This window comes from Microcaecilia unicolor, chromosome 10 (genome assembly GCF_901765095.1).
Source record: "Microcaecilia unicolor chromosome 10, aMicUni1.1, whole genome shotgun sequence".
NCBI classification, from domain to species: Eukaryota; Metazoa; Chordata; class Amphibia; order Gymnophiona; family Siphonopidae; genus Microcaecilia; species Microcaecilia unicolor.
The window spans coordinates 183,586,456-183,600,788 of NC_044040.1; positions in this window are offsets into that span (position 1 = coordinate 183,586,456).

The window sequence follows — 14,333 nt, forward strand, 5'->3', positions numbered from 1 at the left end:
TAACATTTAATATCATGAACCTTCTGGCCCAATCTTTCTAAATCACACCCATGTTTGTTTAAATGCCTCCAGATTTTCTGCATAGGACAAAGTCCTGTGTCCTGTAAAATATGTGAGGGCCTTGTGAGTAGTTAGCTGTGTGCTAGTTTATCTAGAAGTAGTATTTACAGCATTTCTACGATGAGGTTATAGCAGGTTCAGTATAAAAAAATCGACACAAGTCCCCTCATCTGAATATCCTTCCATCCATTTTACTGGTAACAGTACGCTGGCTACAGAACTGATATGGAAGCTTACGAGAGATTTTGCAGGGACAAGTGGAATATTTTGTAGACAATAAGCAAGATTTTGAGGGGTCCTTTTACCAAGCTGCGGGGAAAAAGGGCCCTGCGCTAGCAGCGGGGGGTCATTTTTCCCGTGCGCCAGGGCCCTTTTTACCGCAGCGGGTTAAAAGCCCCCAGACAAACATGGCCATGTGGTAAGAGAACTCTTCAGAGCAAAAAGAGAGGGAGAAACAGCATACACAAAAAATATACAAACCAAAAAAGCACAACTGGGCCTTGAAGACTGAGACAACAGGCGTCCTTTATTAATGAGTGACCCGACACGGGCCGTGTTTCGGTGTCAACAACGCCTGCCTCAGGGGTCGATGTGCAGTTTTAAAATATGTACATGACGATGAAATTCAAATCCTCCGAGAACAATGCAACTTTAAAATATTAAAATAGCATCGGCTGTCAAAAGCTTTTGCACGGCCGACAACATTCACACAGGAGAGTTCCGACAGCATCGTCTCTTTTGACAAGCCAATCAGCGCTAATAATTGGTACTTAGCCAATTAGCAGCATTAACTGGCTTTAATTAGAATTTACACACACATCTTTCTAGGTGTATTCTATAACGCTGTGTGCATAAATTCTCATGCACACAGTCGAAAAGGGGACATGGCCGAAGGTGTGGAATGGACGGGTTGTGGATGTTTACAAAAACTATTATGGAATTCACCCGATCTGCTCCTAAGCTAGGTGCAGGTATTTAGGCCTGTTTTTAGATGGCCTAAATGGACGCGCCTTAATTTTAGTCACAAGAATGGCGCAAGAACATATTCTATAAACTATGCGCAACTGTAGGCATCACTTATAGAATCACGCTAACCACATGATTTTTCGGTGCTGACTTTTAAGGCACCGTTTATAGAATTTGGCCCCTAGTGTGCACTAACTGGTTAGCGCAGGAATACCGCATGAGCCCTTACCGCCTTACAAAATGGGTGGCAGTAAGTGCTCACGTAATAATTTTTTATAATGGCTGCGCGCTAGTGGCAGCAGTACGGCGGAATTTCACATGCTATCCATGCTTTTTCTTTCATCAGCGGTCTTTTTAAAGACCAGCTTATCTTTATTTTACAAGATTGTATTGCCAAGGATAGATGTGATTGTCAAGTATACGCAAGCAAGCCTTCTCCAGAGTAGCCCCCACACTCTGGAATGCATTGCCTGAAAGGCTCCGCTTAACACAAGGCTACCTCTACTTCAGGAAGCGGGTGAAAGCTTTTCTCTTCAACCAGGCCATTAATGGAAGAAGTAACTAACTTGTTAGTCTTACTCACACACACAAGGATTGACTTGGGCTGCACATACTGCAGCAGGACATGTTTATCCACTCCTACCCTAGCTGAGATAATATTTAACCATCTCTCTGACCTCACGTGCAACTTTCTTCAAATCACCTTACTTTCTAATTCTTCCTACTCTCTTACTCATCTATATGTTACAACTTTGCCTTACCCTTCACTACCAATTATTGTGTTGTCATTGCAAGTAGTATACCATGCCATACTTCGTATTGTTGTTCGAATATTTTTAAGGCTCTAATTGCCTACTGCTCATGTTTGATCTATTCTTACTGTACACTGCCTTGAGTGAATTCCTTCAAAAAGGCGGTAAATAAATCCTAATAAATAAATCAAGACTCTTGAGTCAGGCACGTGTATGCCGAAACATGGTAATGTGTTGAGTCATCTTAAATATCTTTAGTTTCATATTAGGAGTCCTGAGTCTGTTTTCAAAGAGCCTGATCCAGTTCCCATTCCTTATTCTTGGCTTTGTCTATCCCATGGGACTTTTGTGGTTTTTTTCCACTTTTTGTGGTCTTTTTACCAATAATGCATGATCATTAATACAAAAAGAAAAAATTGTTCATTTAGGGCTGTTGTAAAGGCATGCTAAGGCCGGTTTTTACCACAGTTTAGTAAAACAACCCTTAAATTTCTCCAGGTAAAATATTTCTGGCACTTTTTTTTAAATGTCTGTTAATTTAAAAAGTTTAATTCAACCACATACACTTGGTAGATACATAATATAAATAGATAGATAGAAAATATGCCTAATATTATATAGTGCTAATAAACTCTATCCCCTGGATTCTACATATCATGCTGAGATTTCCATGCAGAAATCGAACTGTATTCCATAACAATCTGCATAAGCTAATTGGTTAACAAGCTAATCAGTGCTGATAATTGGATGTTAACAATCAACTATCAGCACTAATTGGCATTAATTAGAATTTATGTACGCAATTTGCTAAGCGTATTCTGCAATGTAGTGCACGTAAATTTTAAGTCACATAGTTGAAAAGGGAGCATGGCCATGGGAATGGAACAGGCGGGTCGTGGGTGCATCTAAAATCTGTGCACATTGTTATAGAAAACACCCCCTCCGTTTTTACTTGGCGTACATGGTTGCAACTAAATTTAGTCATGTGGACCGGCACTTTCCATAAGCTGTGTGGAAATTTAGGCTTATTCTATAAAGTACACCTAGATTAAGGTGTACTTTATAGAATATGCTTAAGCGAATTTCATTTCGGCGCTAATTTTTTAGGCGTGATGTATAGAATCTAGTCCTATATGGATGGACTAACTTATTTTTCAATCAGTGCACATCCAATACACAATACAACCCAGTGACAATACTTAACTCCACTTTGATGTCCTTTATCCCTGCTTCTTGGTACAACGTAACTCATAAATGCATATTCTTTATTTCATCCATATCAATTGTATTTTCAAACATACAACTACAATAGCATTTTAGTCCCGACATAGACCTATTTTTCCTGTAATGTTTCTTCGGGAGACTAAATTGAAAACAATTAGCAGGCAACTCCTTCAAGCCAAACTACCTCAAGGTTAACTGGATTGTATTGTGAATTGAATATTCTGATGTCCTTTTGATATACAGTGATTGAAAAATAAGTTAGTCCATCCAAATGTCTTTTATCGCCCCTAAGCTACCATTGTTTCCTTCCAAAGTTGCAATGCCTATGTTCCATTATTACATCCCTTAACGACACCTCAATTGTTTCGCTTAACCCTGCATAATATAATCCCTAACTATCTGTAACAAATTGTATTTCCAACATTCAACTCATATTGTAAGCCACACTGAACCCGCAAAAAGGTGGGAAAATGTGGGATACAAATGCAATAAATAAATAAATGGTGTTTATTAGCACTTTATAATATTGGGCACATTTCCTATTCTGAGCATATCTATTTATATTATATTATATTATATTATATATCTACCAAGTGTATGTGGCTGAATTTATATTCTGAGCTTGTTTTTTTTTTTAAATATATATATTATGGATCTAATTTTTCCTTCCTGGGCAGCCAACTCTGGAACGCTCTCCCTAGACCTATCCGAGCAATCCATGACCACCTACCATTCAGGAAAGCACTAAAAACCCATTTATTCAAGCAAGCCTACCCAAAGGACCCAGATTAATCTTATGAACCCATCTACCTTACATATACCGAAGAGAAAACGACATTGACCCAGACTATCTCCCACCTTACCTTCCTCTCTATCACCTGTCTCTACCTACCCATCCATCCTATTACTATGTTTATACTTAATTTCCTACTTTACATAACAAAATTCTGTGTTACCCATTACTATGTAAGCCGCATTGAGTCTGCTTTTAGTGGGAAAGTGCGGGATACAAATGTAATAAATAAATAAATAAATAATCTCCTGATGTTTTATTGCTTGTAATTTAAAAAGTCTTACGAAGCACACACAGGTCAGTATAAATATATTTATTTTTAATCCTATGACTTTTTCAGATTTCAAAAGCCTTTGTTATGGTTGCTACAGGATATTTTTCCATTTTAGTCAGGCTTTTAACTTTGGAAGTTCCCAGTCATTTTGACACTTTATGGGAAAATATTGAGTGAATATAAACTGCTTTTGTCTAGTTCCAGGTTCTGGGTCCCTTGCATACTCTCCAAGTCTTCTTCAAACTATTGACCTTAGATTTAGTACACTGGAATTTTCAAAGGAACAACAAAGCCTAGATAAGCTTCTGACTCTTCTCAGATAAACACATGAATGGATCTGGGACAGGCCTAGGTTTATTGGATAATTTCTACTAAAAAGCCTCAAGGTACAGATAAGGGAGTTAACTGGCTGCAGGGCATAAGGAGACAGGTACTGTTCCCTCTAAGTTGAGAGGGAGTCCTCCAACTACATTGCTGCCAGTGGGGGGCGGTGTTTCAGTATTATGTTTTCAATCACTAGGGACAGACAGGTGCCCCAGAGTTCTGCAGAACTTGCCCGTCCCTCACTACTGAAAATACGATAGTGAAATAGCATCCTCCACTGGCAACACCATAGGTGGAAGACTCCCGTTCAATTTAGAGGGAACAGTGGACAGGTAAGCAGCAATGGGGGCCAAGATGCAGCATGCTAAGCGCTAATTCTGTATCAGCATCTGGGCGCCAACTTTCCATTGTAGAATGCTAGCATAAATCACCATTTATGTGCCATTAAACATGCCTACTCACGTCATGTCAGTAGCAAGCAAAAATATATGTGACTAAATGCAGCACCTTAGCGTGTAACTTAAAGTAATGCATCTAACAGGGAGTGGAGAGAACTTCCAATTGCACAGCAACCACAGAGGAGGCAGCCTTGGAGCCTTGAGATATTATCCTGCTTATAATCGAAAGAGAAAAACGCCTATATTGCGACCCAAATCGGGAGATAGACGTTTATCTCCCAAAAACGAATAAATCGGTATAATTGAAAGCCGATTTTGGACGTTTTCAACTGCACTCCGTCGCGGATGCGGACAAAGTTGATGGGGACGTGTCAGAGGTGTGGTGAAGGTGGAACTGGGGCGTGGTTATCGGCCGAACAGAGATGGGCGCATTTCACCGATAATGGAAAAAAAGTATGTGTTTTTAGCTAGAATTTAGGACACTTTTCCTGGACCCTGTTTTTTCACGAATAAGGCCCCAAAAAGTGCCCTAAATGACCAGATGACCACTGGAGGGAATCAGGGATGACCTCCCCTGACTCCCCCAGTGGTCACTAACCCCCTCCCACCACAAAAAATGAAGTTTCACAACTTTTTATTTTCACCCTCAAATGTCATACCCAGCTCCCTGACAGCAGTATGCAGGTCACTGGAGCAGTTGTTAGGGGGTGCAGTGGACTTCAGGCAGGTGGACCCAGGCCCATCCCCCCTACCTGTTACACTTGTGCTGCTTAATGCTGAGTCCTCCACCCCCCCCAAAACCCACTGTACCCACATGTAGGTGACCCCCTTCACCCCTTAGGGCTATGGTAATAGTGTAGACTTATGGGCAGTGGGTTTTGGGGGGCTCAACACACAAGGGAAGGATGCTATGCACCTGGGAGCTCTTTTACTTTTTTTTTTTTTTTTTGTAAAAGTGCCCCCTAGGGTGCCCGGTTGGTGTCCTGGCATGTGAGGGGGACCAGTGCACTACGAATCCTGGCCCTTCCCACGAACAAATGCCTTGGATTTGGTCATTTTTGAGCTGGGCTGCTTCGGTTTCGATTATCGCTAAAAAACAAAAACGCCCAGCTCAAAAAACGACCAAATCCAAAGCATTTGCCTGGCACAAACTGTATTTTCGCAAAAAAAGATAGACGTCCATTTTTTTCGAAAATACGGTTCGGCCCGCCCCTTCATGGACCCGTTCTCAGAGATGGACGTTCTTACACATAGGCGTTCGCGTTCGATTATGCCCCTCTATGTCAGTGTCATAGCGTTATCACAGAATTTCAAGAAAGTGGGTTTGGACTTATCCCTATCCAAGTTGAATTCTTCACAGATCTGGGCCAGTACCTCCTGGGGGGGGGGGGGGGGGTGTTCTGAGAAGTAGTTGGCATGCGATTATGAAATGTCTTAGTAATCAATTGAAGAGCATTGTCTATATCCTGTACATAAGAACTTAAGAGTAGCCATACTTGGTCAGACTAATAGTCCATCTAGCCCAGTATCCTGTTTCCAACAGTGGCCAAGCCAAGTCACAAGTACCTGGCGGGTACTCAAATCATGGCAACACTTCATGCTACCAATCCCAGGGTAAGCAGTTGCTTCCCCATGTCTGTCTCAATAGCAGACTATGGACTTTTCCTCCAGCAACTTGTCCAAACCTTTTTTAAACCCAGATATGCTAACCGCTGTTAATACAGTGGGGGAAATAAGTATTTGATCCCTTGCTGATTTTGTAAGTTTGCCCACTGACAAAGACATGAGCAGCCCATAATTGAAGGGTAGGTTATTGGTAACAGTGAGAGATAGCACATCACAAATTAAATCCGGAAAATCACATTGTGGAAAGTATATGAATTTATTTGCATTCTGCAGAGGGAAATAAGTATTTAATCCCTCTGGCAAACAAGACCTAATACTTGGTGGCAAAACCCTTGTTGGCAAGCACAGCGGTCAGACGTCTTCTGTAGTTGATGATGAGGTTTGCACACATGTCAGGAGGAATTTTGGTCCACTCCTCTTTGCAGATCATCTCTAAATCATTAAGAGTTCTGGGCTGTCGCTTGGCAACTCGCAGCTTCAGCTCCCTCCATAAGTTTTCAATGGGATTAAGGTCTGGTGACTGGCTAGGCCACTCCATGACCCTAATGTGCTTCTTCCTGAGCCACTCCTTTGTTGCCTTGGCTGTATGTTTTGGGTCATTGTCGTGCTGGAAGACCCAGCCACGACCCATTTTTAAGGCCCTGGCGGAGGGAAGGAGGTTGTCACTCAGAATTGTACGGTACATGGCCCCATCCATTCTCCCATTGATGCGGTGAAGTAGTCCTGTGCCCTTAGCAGAGAAACACCCCCAAAACATAACATTTCCACCTCCATGCTTGACAGTGGGGACGGTGTTCTTTGGGTCATAGGCAGCATTTCTCTTCCTCCAAACACGGCGAGTTGAGTTCATGCCAAAGAGCTCAATTTTTGTCTCATCTGACCACAGCACCTTCTCCCAATCACTCTCGGCATCATCCAGGTGTTCACTGGCAAACTTCAGACGGGCCGTCACATGTGCCTTCCGGAGCAGGGGGACCTTGCGGGCACTGCAGGATTGCAATCCGTTATGTCGTAATGTGTTACCAATGGTTTTCGTGGTGACAGTGGTCCCAGCTGCCTTGAGATCATTGACAAGTTCCCCCCTTGTAGTTGTAGGCTGATTTCTAACCTTCCTCATGATCAAGGATACCCCACGAGGTGAGATTTTGCGTGGAACCCCAGATCTTTGTCGATTGACAGTCATTTTGTACTTCTTCCATTTTCTTACTATGGCACCAACAGTTGTCTCCTTCTCGCCCAGCGTCTTACTGATGGTTTTGTAGCCCATTCCAGCCTTGTGCAGGTGTATGATCTTGTCCCTGACATCCTTAGACAGCTCCTTGCTCTTGGCCATTTTGTAGAGGTTAGAGTCTGACTGATTCACTGAGTCTGTGGACAGGTGTCTTTCATACAGGTGACCATTGCCGACAGCTGTCTGTCATGCAGGTAACGAGTTGATTTGGAGCATCTACCTGGTCTGTAGGGGCCAGATCTCTTACTGGTTGGTGGGGGATCAAATACTTATTTCCCTCTGCAGAATGCAAATAAATTCATATACTTTCCACAATGTGATTTTCCGGATTTAATTTGTGATGTGCTATCTCTCACTGTTACCAATAACCTACCCTTCAATTATGGGCTGCTCATGTCTTTGTCAGTGGGCAAACTTACAAAATCAGCAAGGGATCAAATACTTATTTCCCCCACTGTACATCCTCTATCTTTAGCTTGGTGTGCATGTGTAGATCTTTTTCCTTTAACTTATGGCATTCCTTTCCGTGTTTTTAATCGATTGTTGTTTAAATTATATGTTAACTGCCTCGACTTGGGCACAAAAGAGGCAGTATAGCCAATAAATAAATGCTAAAAATGATCCAAGACATCATATAAAGTGTAAATCTATGACTGAACGTCTACCAAACACACTGTTTATGGCACCTATTTCAAGCCTATTCTGTACAGAAAAGCAGTTGCCTAACTTTCTTAATAGAAGACTAGCACAAGCATCTGAAAATGCACATACATGATTTAGGGGTCCTTTTACAAAGGTGTGCTAGCATTTTTAGCACGTGCTATAAGTATATGTGTGCTAAAACTAGAGATGCCCATATATTCCTAAGGGTGTCTCTAACGCTTAGCACATGCTAAACATTAGCACATGATAAAAATGCTAGCACACATTTATAAAGACCCCCTTAGGGAGCATAAGTACATAAGTAATGCCACACTGGGAAAAGACCAAGGGTCCATCGAGCCCAGCATCCTGTCCACGACAGCGGCCAATCCAGGCCAAGGGCACCTGGCAAGCTTCCCAAATGTACATTCTATACATGTTATTCCCGGAATTGTGGATTTTTCCCAAGTCCATTTAGTAGTGGTTTATGGACTTGTCCTTTAGGAAACCGTCCAACCCCTTTTTAAACTCTGCCAATGTAACCGCCTTCACCACGTTCTCCGGCAACGAATTCCAGAGTTTTAATTACGCGTTGGGTGAAGAAAACTTTTCTCCGATTTGTTTTAAATTTACTACACTGTAGTTTCATTGCATGCCCCCTAGTCCTAGTGTTTTTGGAAAGTGTGAACAGACGCTTCACATCCACCTGTTCCACTCCACTCATTGTTTTATATACCTCTATCATGTCTCCTCTCAGCCGTCTCTTCTCCAAGCTGAAAAGCCCTAGCCTCCTTAGTCTTTCTTCATCCCATCCCCACTATCATTTAGTCGCCCTTCGCTGCACCTTTTCCAATCCTATCAAATGTGTGCCAACATGTAAGTGCCAAGCACAGTACTGACATATACATGTATGTGTGCACACGTGCACTTCAATGCCCATCTGCAAGCTATGGGCTGTTCTAGAAATGTAATGACCTTTTTAATAAGCTGCGGTAAAAGGGGTCGTGCACTAGCAGCAGCGTGAATTTTTGCCGTGCACAGTGTCCCCTTTTACCTCAGCGAGTAAAAAGGTAGAAAAAAGAAACGGCCATGCAGTAAGTTTGCACTTGCCACACAGGGGAGAGCCCTTACCGCCACCCATTGAGGTAACAGTAAGGGCTCCGACGACCTGGTGGTAACCCCCCCCCCTCCCCCCATGGTATTCATTTTTCAAAAATTCCAGCAGTGCCGTAAATACCGCCAGTGGCAGCATCGGGCCGGCAGTAGTTCTGGGTGGCTGCACAGCAAACCCATTGCTGAAAAAGCCACTCTTTAGTAAAGGGCCCATAGTTTGAAGATAGGCATACACGTGGGTGGAGGCTGTGCAGAAGATGGACGAGGTGCACAGTTCCACTTATAAATTATACAATGAATTTAATTTACATGAATGTTTTGGCAATTTAAGTCCAAACGTGTGCATCACACCTAAATCTTGCTATGCTAGTGCTCCGTAATCTATAAAGGAAAGTAGGTACCTCGAGGTAGGAACCCCAGGCAACTGCCTTATCCACCCTATCCCCTTCTACTGGGTGGCACACATTGCTTATTCAGACCACCATAGTCAGCAGTCAGTGGGTTGTTCTTACTGATACACCTGTGGCGACCAAATAGTGACAGGGGCTGGCATTTACACATTAGCAGGAATACGGAACAATTATTTGAAACATGCTAGTCAATGTAAGGCAAAGTTGGCTCCAGACTACTGTTGAGGTGACAAATAGCAGGAGAGTGTCTAAGAGTCTCTATCAGGGGCGTAGCCAGAAAATAGATTTTTGGGTGGGCCTAGGCAAGAACTGGGTGGGCACCAAGTGTTCTTCCCCCCCACCAACCAAAAAAAGTATCTCAGCTGGTGAGAAAACCTGAATATATGTAAACCGCTTTGAATGTAGTTGCAAAAACCTCAGAAAGTCCCATTTCCATTCCCTTTCAACCTTGGCAGTCTACAGCAGGCATGCGCTGAAAACTGAGCATGTGCGGGTGCCAGTAACGTGGAGACTAGCATTTTTGTTACCATCAGGGGGAAGTCTTCAGTTGCCAGAGCTTGGGATCCCCACCAGCTACCACTAAATATGTGCTACTGTTGGGTGGGCCTGAGCTCTAAGTGGGTGGGCCCGGCCCACCCAGGCCCACCTGTGGCTACGCCACTGGTCTCTATAACTATGCATGATGAAGTGGGGGGGGGGGGGGGGGGTTGTGTAACAATATTATTCCCATGAGTTACTCTCTTTCTCTCTTTTCCTAAGCACACGTGTAGATCTATCTTCAAACGGTGAAGAGTACTGGGTAATGCCGGGCAACTTGGAAATCACATCTCACACTCCTGTATTTTGTTTGCAGTGGAATATTACAATTTGGTTTGGTTCTACTGGCTTTTTTTTTTTAAACCCCTGACAGGTTCTAGTGTCTCTTATTGACAGCTGAGCACAGTGATCTCATGGTTTTTAGCACAGTTTATTACATGTTGATGTAGGAATTATTTGCAACATAGTAGCATTCTGACACCATATTTTGCTGACTTTCAGGCTTATTTTATAATGGGTTGCTAGCCCATTATAAACCATAAAGCTGTATTTCTCTGTTGATCACCCCACCCCTCACCTATCCACACCCATCCTGTTAGAATATCAATGATATGCTTTGATGTCCCCATGCATACCTCCGACCCACCCCCATCCTCCCACCCTGTCAGACTGCCATAGTAATGCTTGAATGTTTTCACTTATATACACTGTCAGCTAGCACATTTGCTTATTTCCGATCTGACGAAGAAGGGCAACCTTCGAAAGCTAATCAAGAAATGTATTAAGTTATGTCCAATAAAAAAGGTATCATCTTATTTTCTTTTCCATGTTTTATTTTGTTTGATTTCTATTGATAACCTTAAGAGTGGACTAACACGGCTACCACACTCCTCTACTTAAGGTATTATTAGAAAAGAAATGGAAAACAAAAATGAGGATGTTAGAATACCTTTGTATCGCTCCATGATGCGACCACACCTCAAATATTGTGTGCAATTCTGGTCACCGCATTTCAAAAAAGATATAGCGGAATTAGAAAAGGTGCAGAAAAGGGCAACGAAAATGATGAAGGAGATGGGCAACTTCTCTATGAGGAAAGGCTAAAGCAGCTAGGGCTCTTCAGCTTGGAGAAAAGATGGCTGAGGGGAGATATGATAGAGGTCTATAAAATAATGAGTGGAGTGGAACAGGTGGAAGTAAAACTCTTGTTTACTCTTTCCAGAAATACTAGGGCTAGGGGGCACGCAATGAAGCTACAAAGTAGTAAATTTAAAATGAATCAGAGAAAATATTTCTTCACTCAATGTGTAATTAAACTCTGGAATTCGTTGCCAGAGAATGTAGTAAAAGCAGTTAGCTTAGCGGGCTCTAAAAAGGTTCTGGATAGCTTCCTAAAAGAAAAGTCCATAAGCCATTATTAAAATGGACTTGGGGAAAATCCACTGCTTATTTCTAGGATAAGCAGCATAAAATGTATTGTATTGTTCTGGGATCTTGCCAGGTATTTGTGACCTGGAAAGGCCACTGTTGGAAACAGGATGCGACAGACCATACATGCATAATCAAAATAACATAAAATATACAAGAAAGTCACATCATAACACAATAAAATAAATCAACAACATACAATAAATTAAAATGAGAACCTGCTCATGCCACAGCTGCAGTTATAAAACATGGACCGAATTCACATGCTATGCCATTTACGCACATTCTTACAGAATAGCGCTTAGGTGCCCTGCCTGCCCATGAAAGTGCCACTATTCTGTAGATTTAAGTGTGCAAAAGGCATGCGAGAGCCCGGTTATTGAATCAGAGGGTAGTATGTATTCCCCTCCTTAGCACAGGCAACAGCACTACATTGTGCAGTGTGTCTGTGGTTGTCACCAAGGAACCGGTCCAGCCACTTTGCTTGTTGTTTTGACTGTTAGGTCTCCCCTCCTACCCACCTCCCCCCAAAGAAACAATATGTACCCAAACAAGAACTATTTCTTGCAACATCTTTTTGTCCAAAACTGATGTAATTCAAGATTTTAAAATGCCAAGAGAATTTTTTCTATTTCTTATAAGTCAGAAAGAAATGATCGAGGCCCCCTGCCAACTTTTTTTGGCAAACGGTAAAAGAATCTCAGCTAGCTCCAATGACTTGAAAAGCTCTGCAGTTCTTACAGAAGCGAGTTTTCCTAGAAGTAAACATCTGTAAGGAAAATGCAGACAAGAGCAGGGCTAGCAAAAAACAAAAACAAAAAAAGCCCTCCAAATCTTCAAAAGGGTAAGCTTAGCTGGTGCATGCCAGGCTTACAAAAATCAGCGGTTTCTCCATACAGTGTTGCAAAATAAGAGTCAATAAAAGTTGTAGATGGTTTTACGTTTGTTTGCTGGCCCTTATCTCTAACCTATAGCCAGATGCACTAACTCCATGGAAAGCGCCCTTCCCTTACCAATCCCTTAGCGAATCGGTAAAAAACGGGCATGCATGAAGGAAATCGTATGCAAATGAGCTGCTCGCTGTTAGCTCATTTGCATGTGATTTCCTTCCTAAGGAAGAGAAGCCAGTCGGCCAGCTGAGCATGCGTAGAGCAGCCAATCGTTATGCTGGCTGCTCTGCGCATGCCAAAGACAGCTTCATAGACGTCACTCTCAAAAAAAAAAAGGACGTCCCTGGAGTCAAGATGGCGGCTCGAGCTTGAGGCTCTGTGGAGGCTAACGCTGAGCTCTGTTCAATTATTACCTTTTTCCAATATGCCGCATATAAAGCGAAAAGGTGCAGTGAAGGGTGTCTTACCGTCGGCCCAATCACTCCCTCCGGGCCAGCGAACGCTCCTACAGTTTGCCACGAGCACCCCTGTGGATACTGGCATGAGGAAACCCGCTGTTGGATCCGCCGAAGCAGCAGTGTTTCCACTGGGGTCGGAGACATCACTATCCCCGGCAGATCTTAATCCGCTGCTTTGCCCTGCAGCCCTTCGGATGAGCGATGAGGACTCGATGGGACCGGAAGTCGGTAACCAAAGGGCCTCAGACGGTAGAACTCTTCCCCAGGACGCAGATGGTTCGAACATAGAGCTTCAAGCTCCCCAAGCGGTGACTCTACACTCTATCTGGGCAGCAATTCAACAACTAACAACTACGGTCACAAACACTTCTCGAGATACAGCATTGCTGGTAAATAAGCTTGATTCTTTAACATTAACCTTAGAAACTATTAAGACTGAACAATTTGCTCAAAAAACTGAAATAACATCGCTAAAATCTGTCACAGATGCTTTGATAAAAGACAAAATGAAAACTTCTTTAAAATTGGAACATTTAGAGAACTATAATAGAAGACTAAACTTGAGGTTACTGAATTTTCCTTTTCAAATTGGAGTTCCTCCAGTGGATTTCCTTAAAAAATACTTAATGGAAGTTTTGGCTTACCCTCAATCAGCAATACCACCTATTAACAGAGCTTATTACTTGCCAGATGGAATCTCCAAAGCGAACCCGTGTGATAATAATCAAGGTCCAGAAATAAACTTGAAAGACTTATCAGCATTTCTGGAAGAATCTATTTCAGAGATAACTTGTCGAAGGACTCTATTGATATCTTTTGTTTTTGAGCAAGACCTAAATGCATTATTAAGACTTTACTTCAAGAATGCTACTAAACTTTTTCATGGTCAAAAAATCTGGATTTTTCCAGACGTGATAAAAACTACTCAGGATCGCAGGAGAGCGTTTCTAGCTTACAGAGAAGAGGTTAAAACTATGGGTGCTACCTTTTTGCTGGCTTATCTCTGCAAATGCTGTATCAAGTATTTAGGGAATAAATATATATTTTTTGAACCAGACCAGCTAAAAAAGTTTATAGATGCTAAAAAGCTATCCAAGTAAATGTGTAGAAGACATTAAGAAAATGGAAAATTGACGGGGGAATATGAGCCAGGCTATTTACTTTTTGTCTATCTTTTTTTATCTCCTTAATTGCTCCCTCCTTCTCA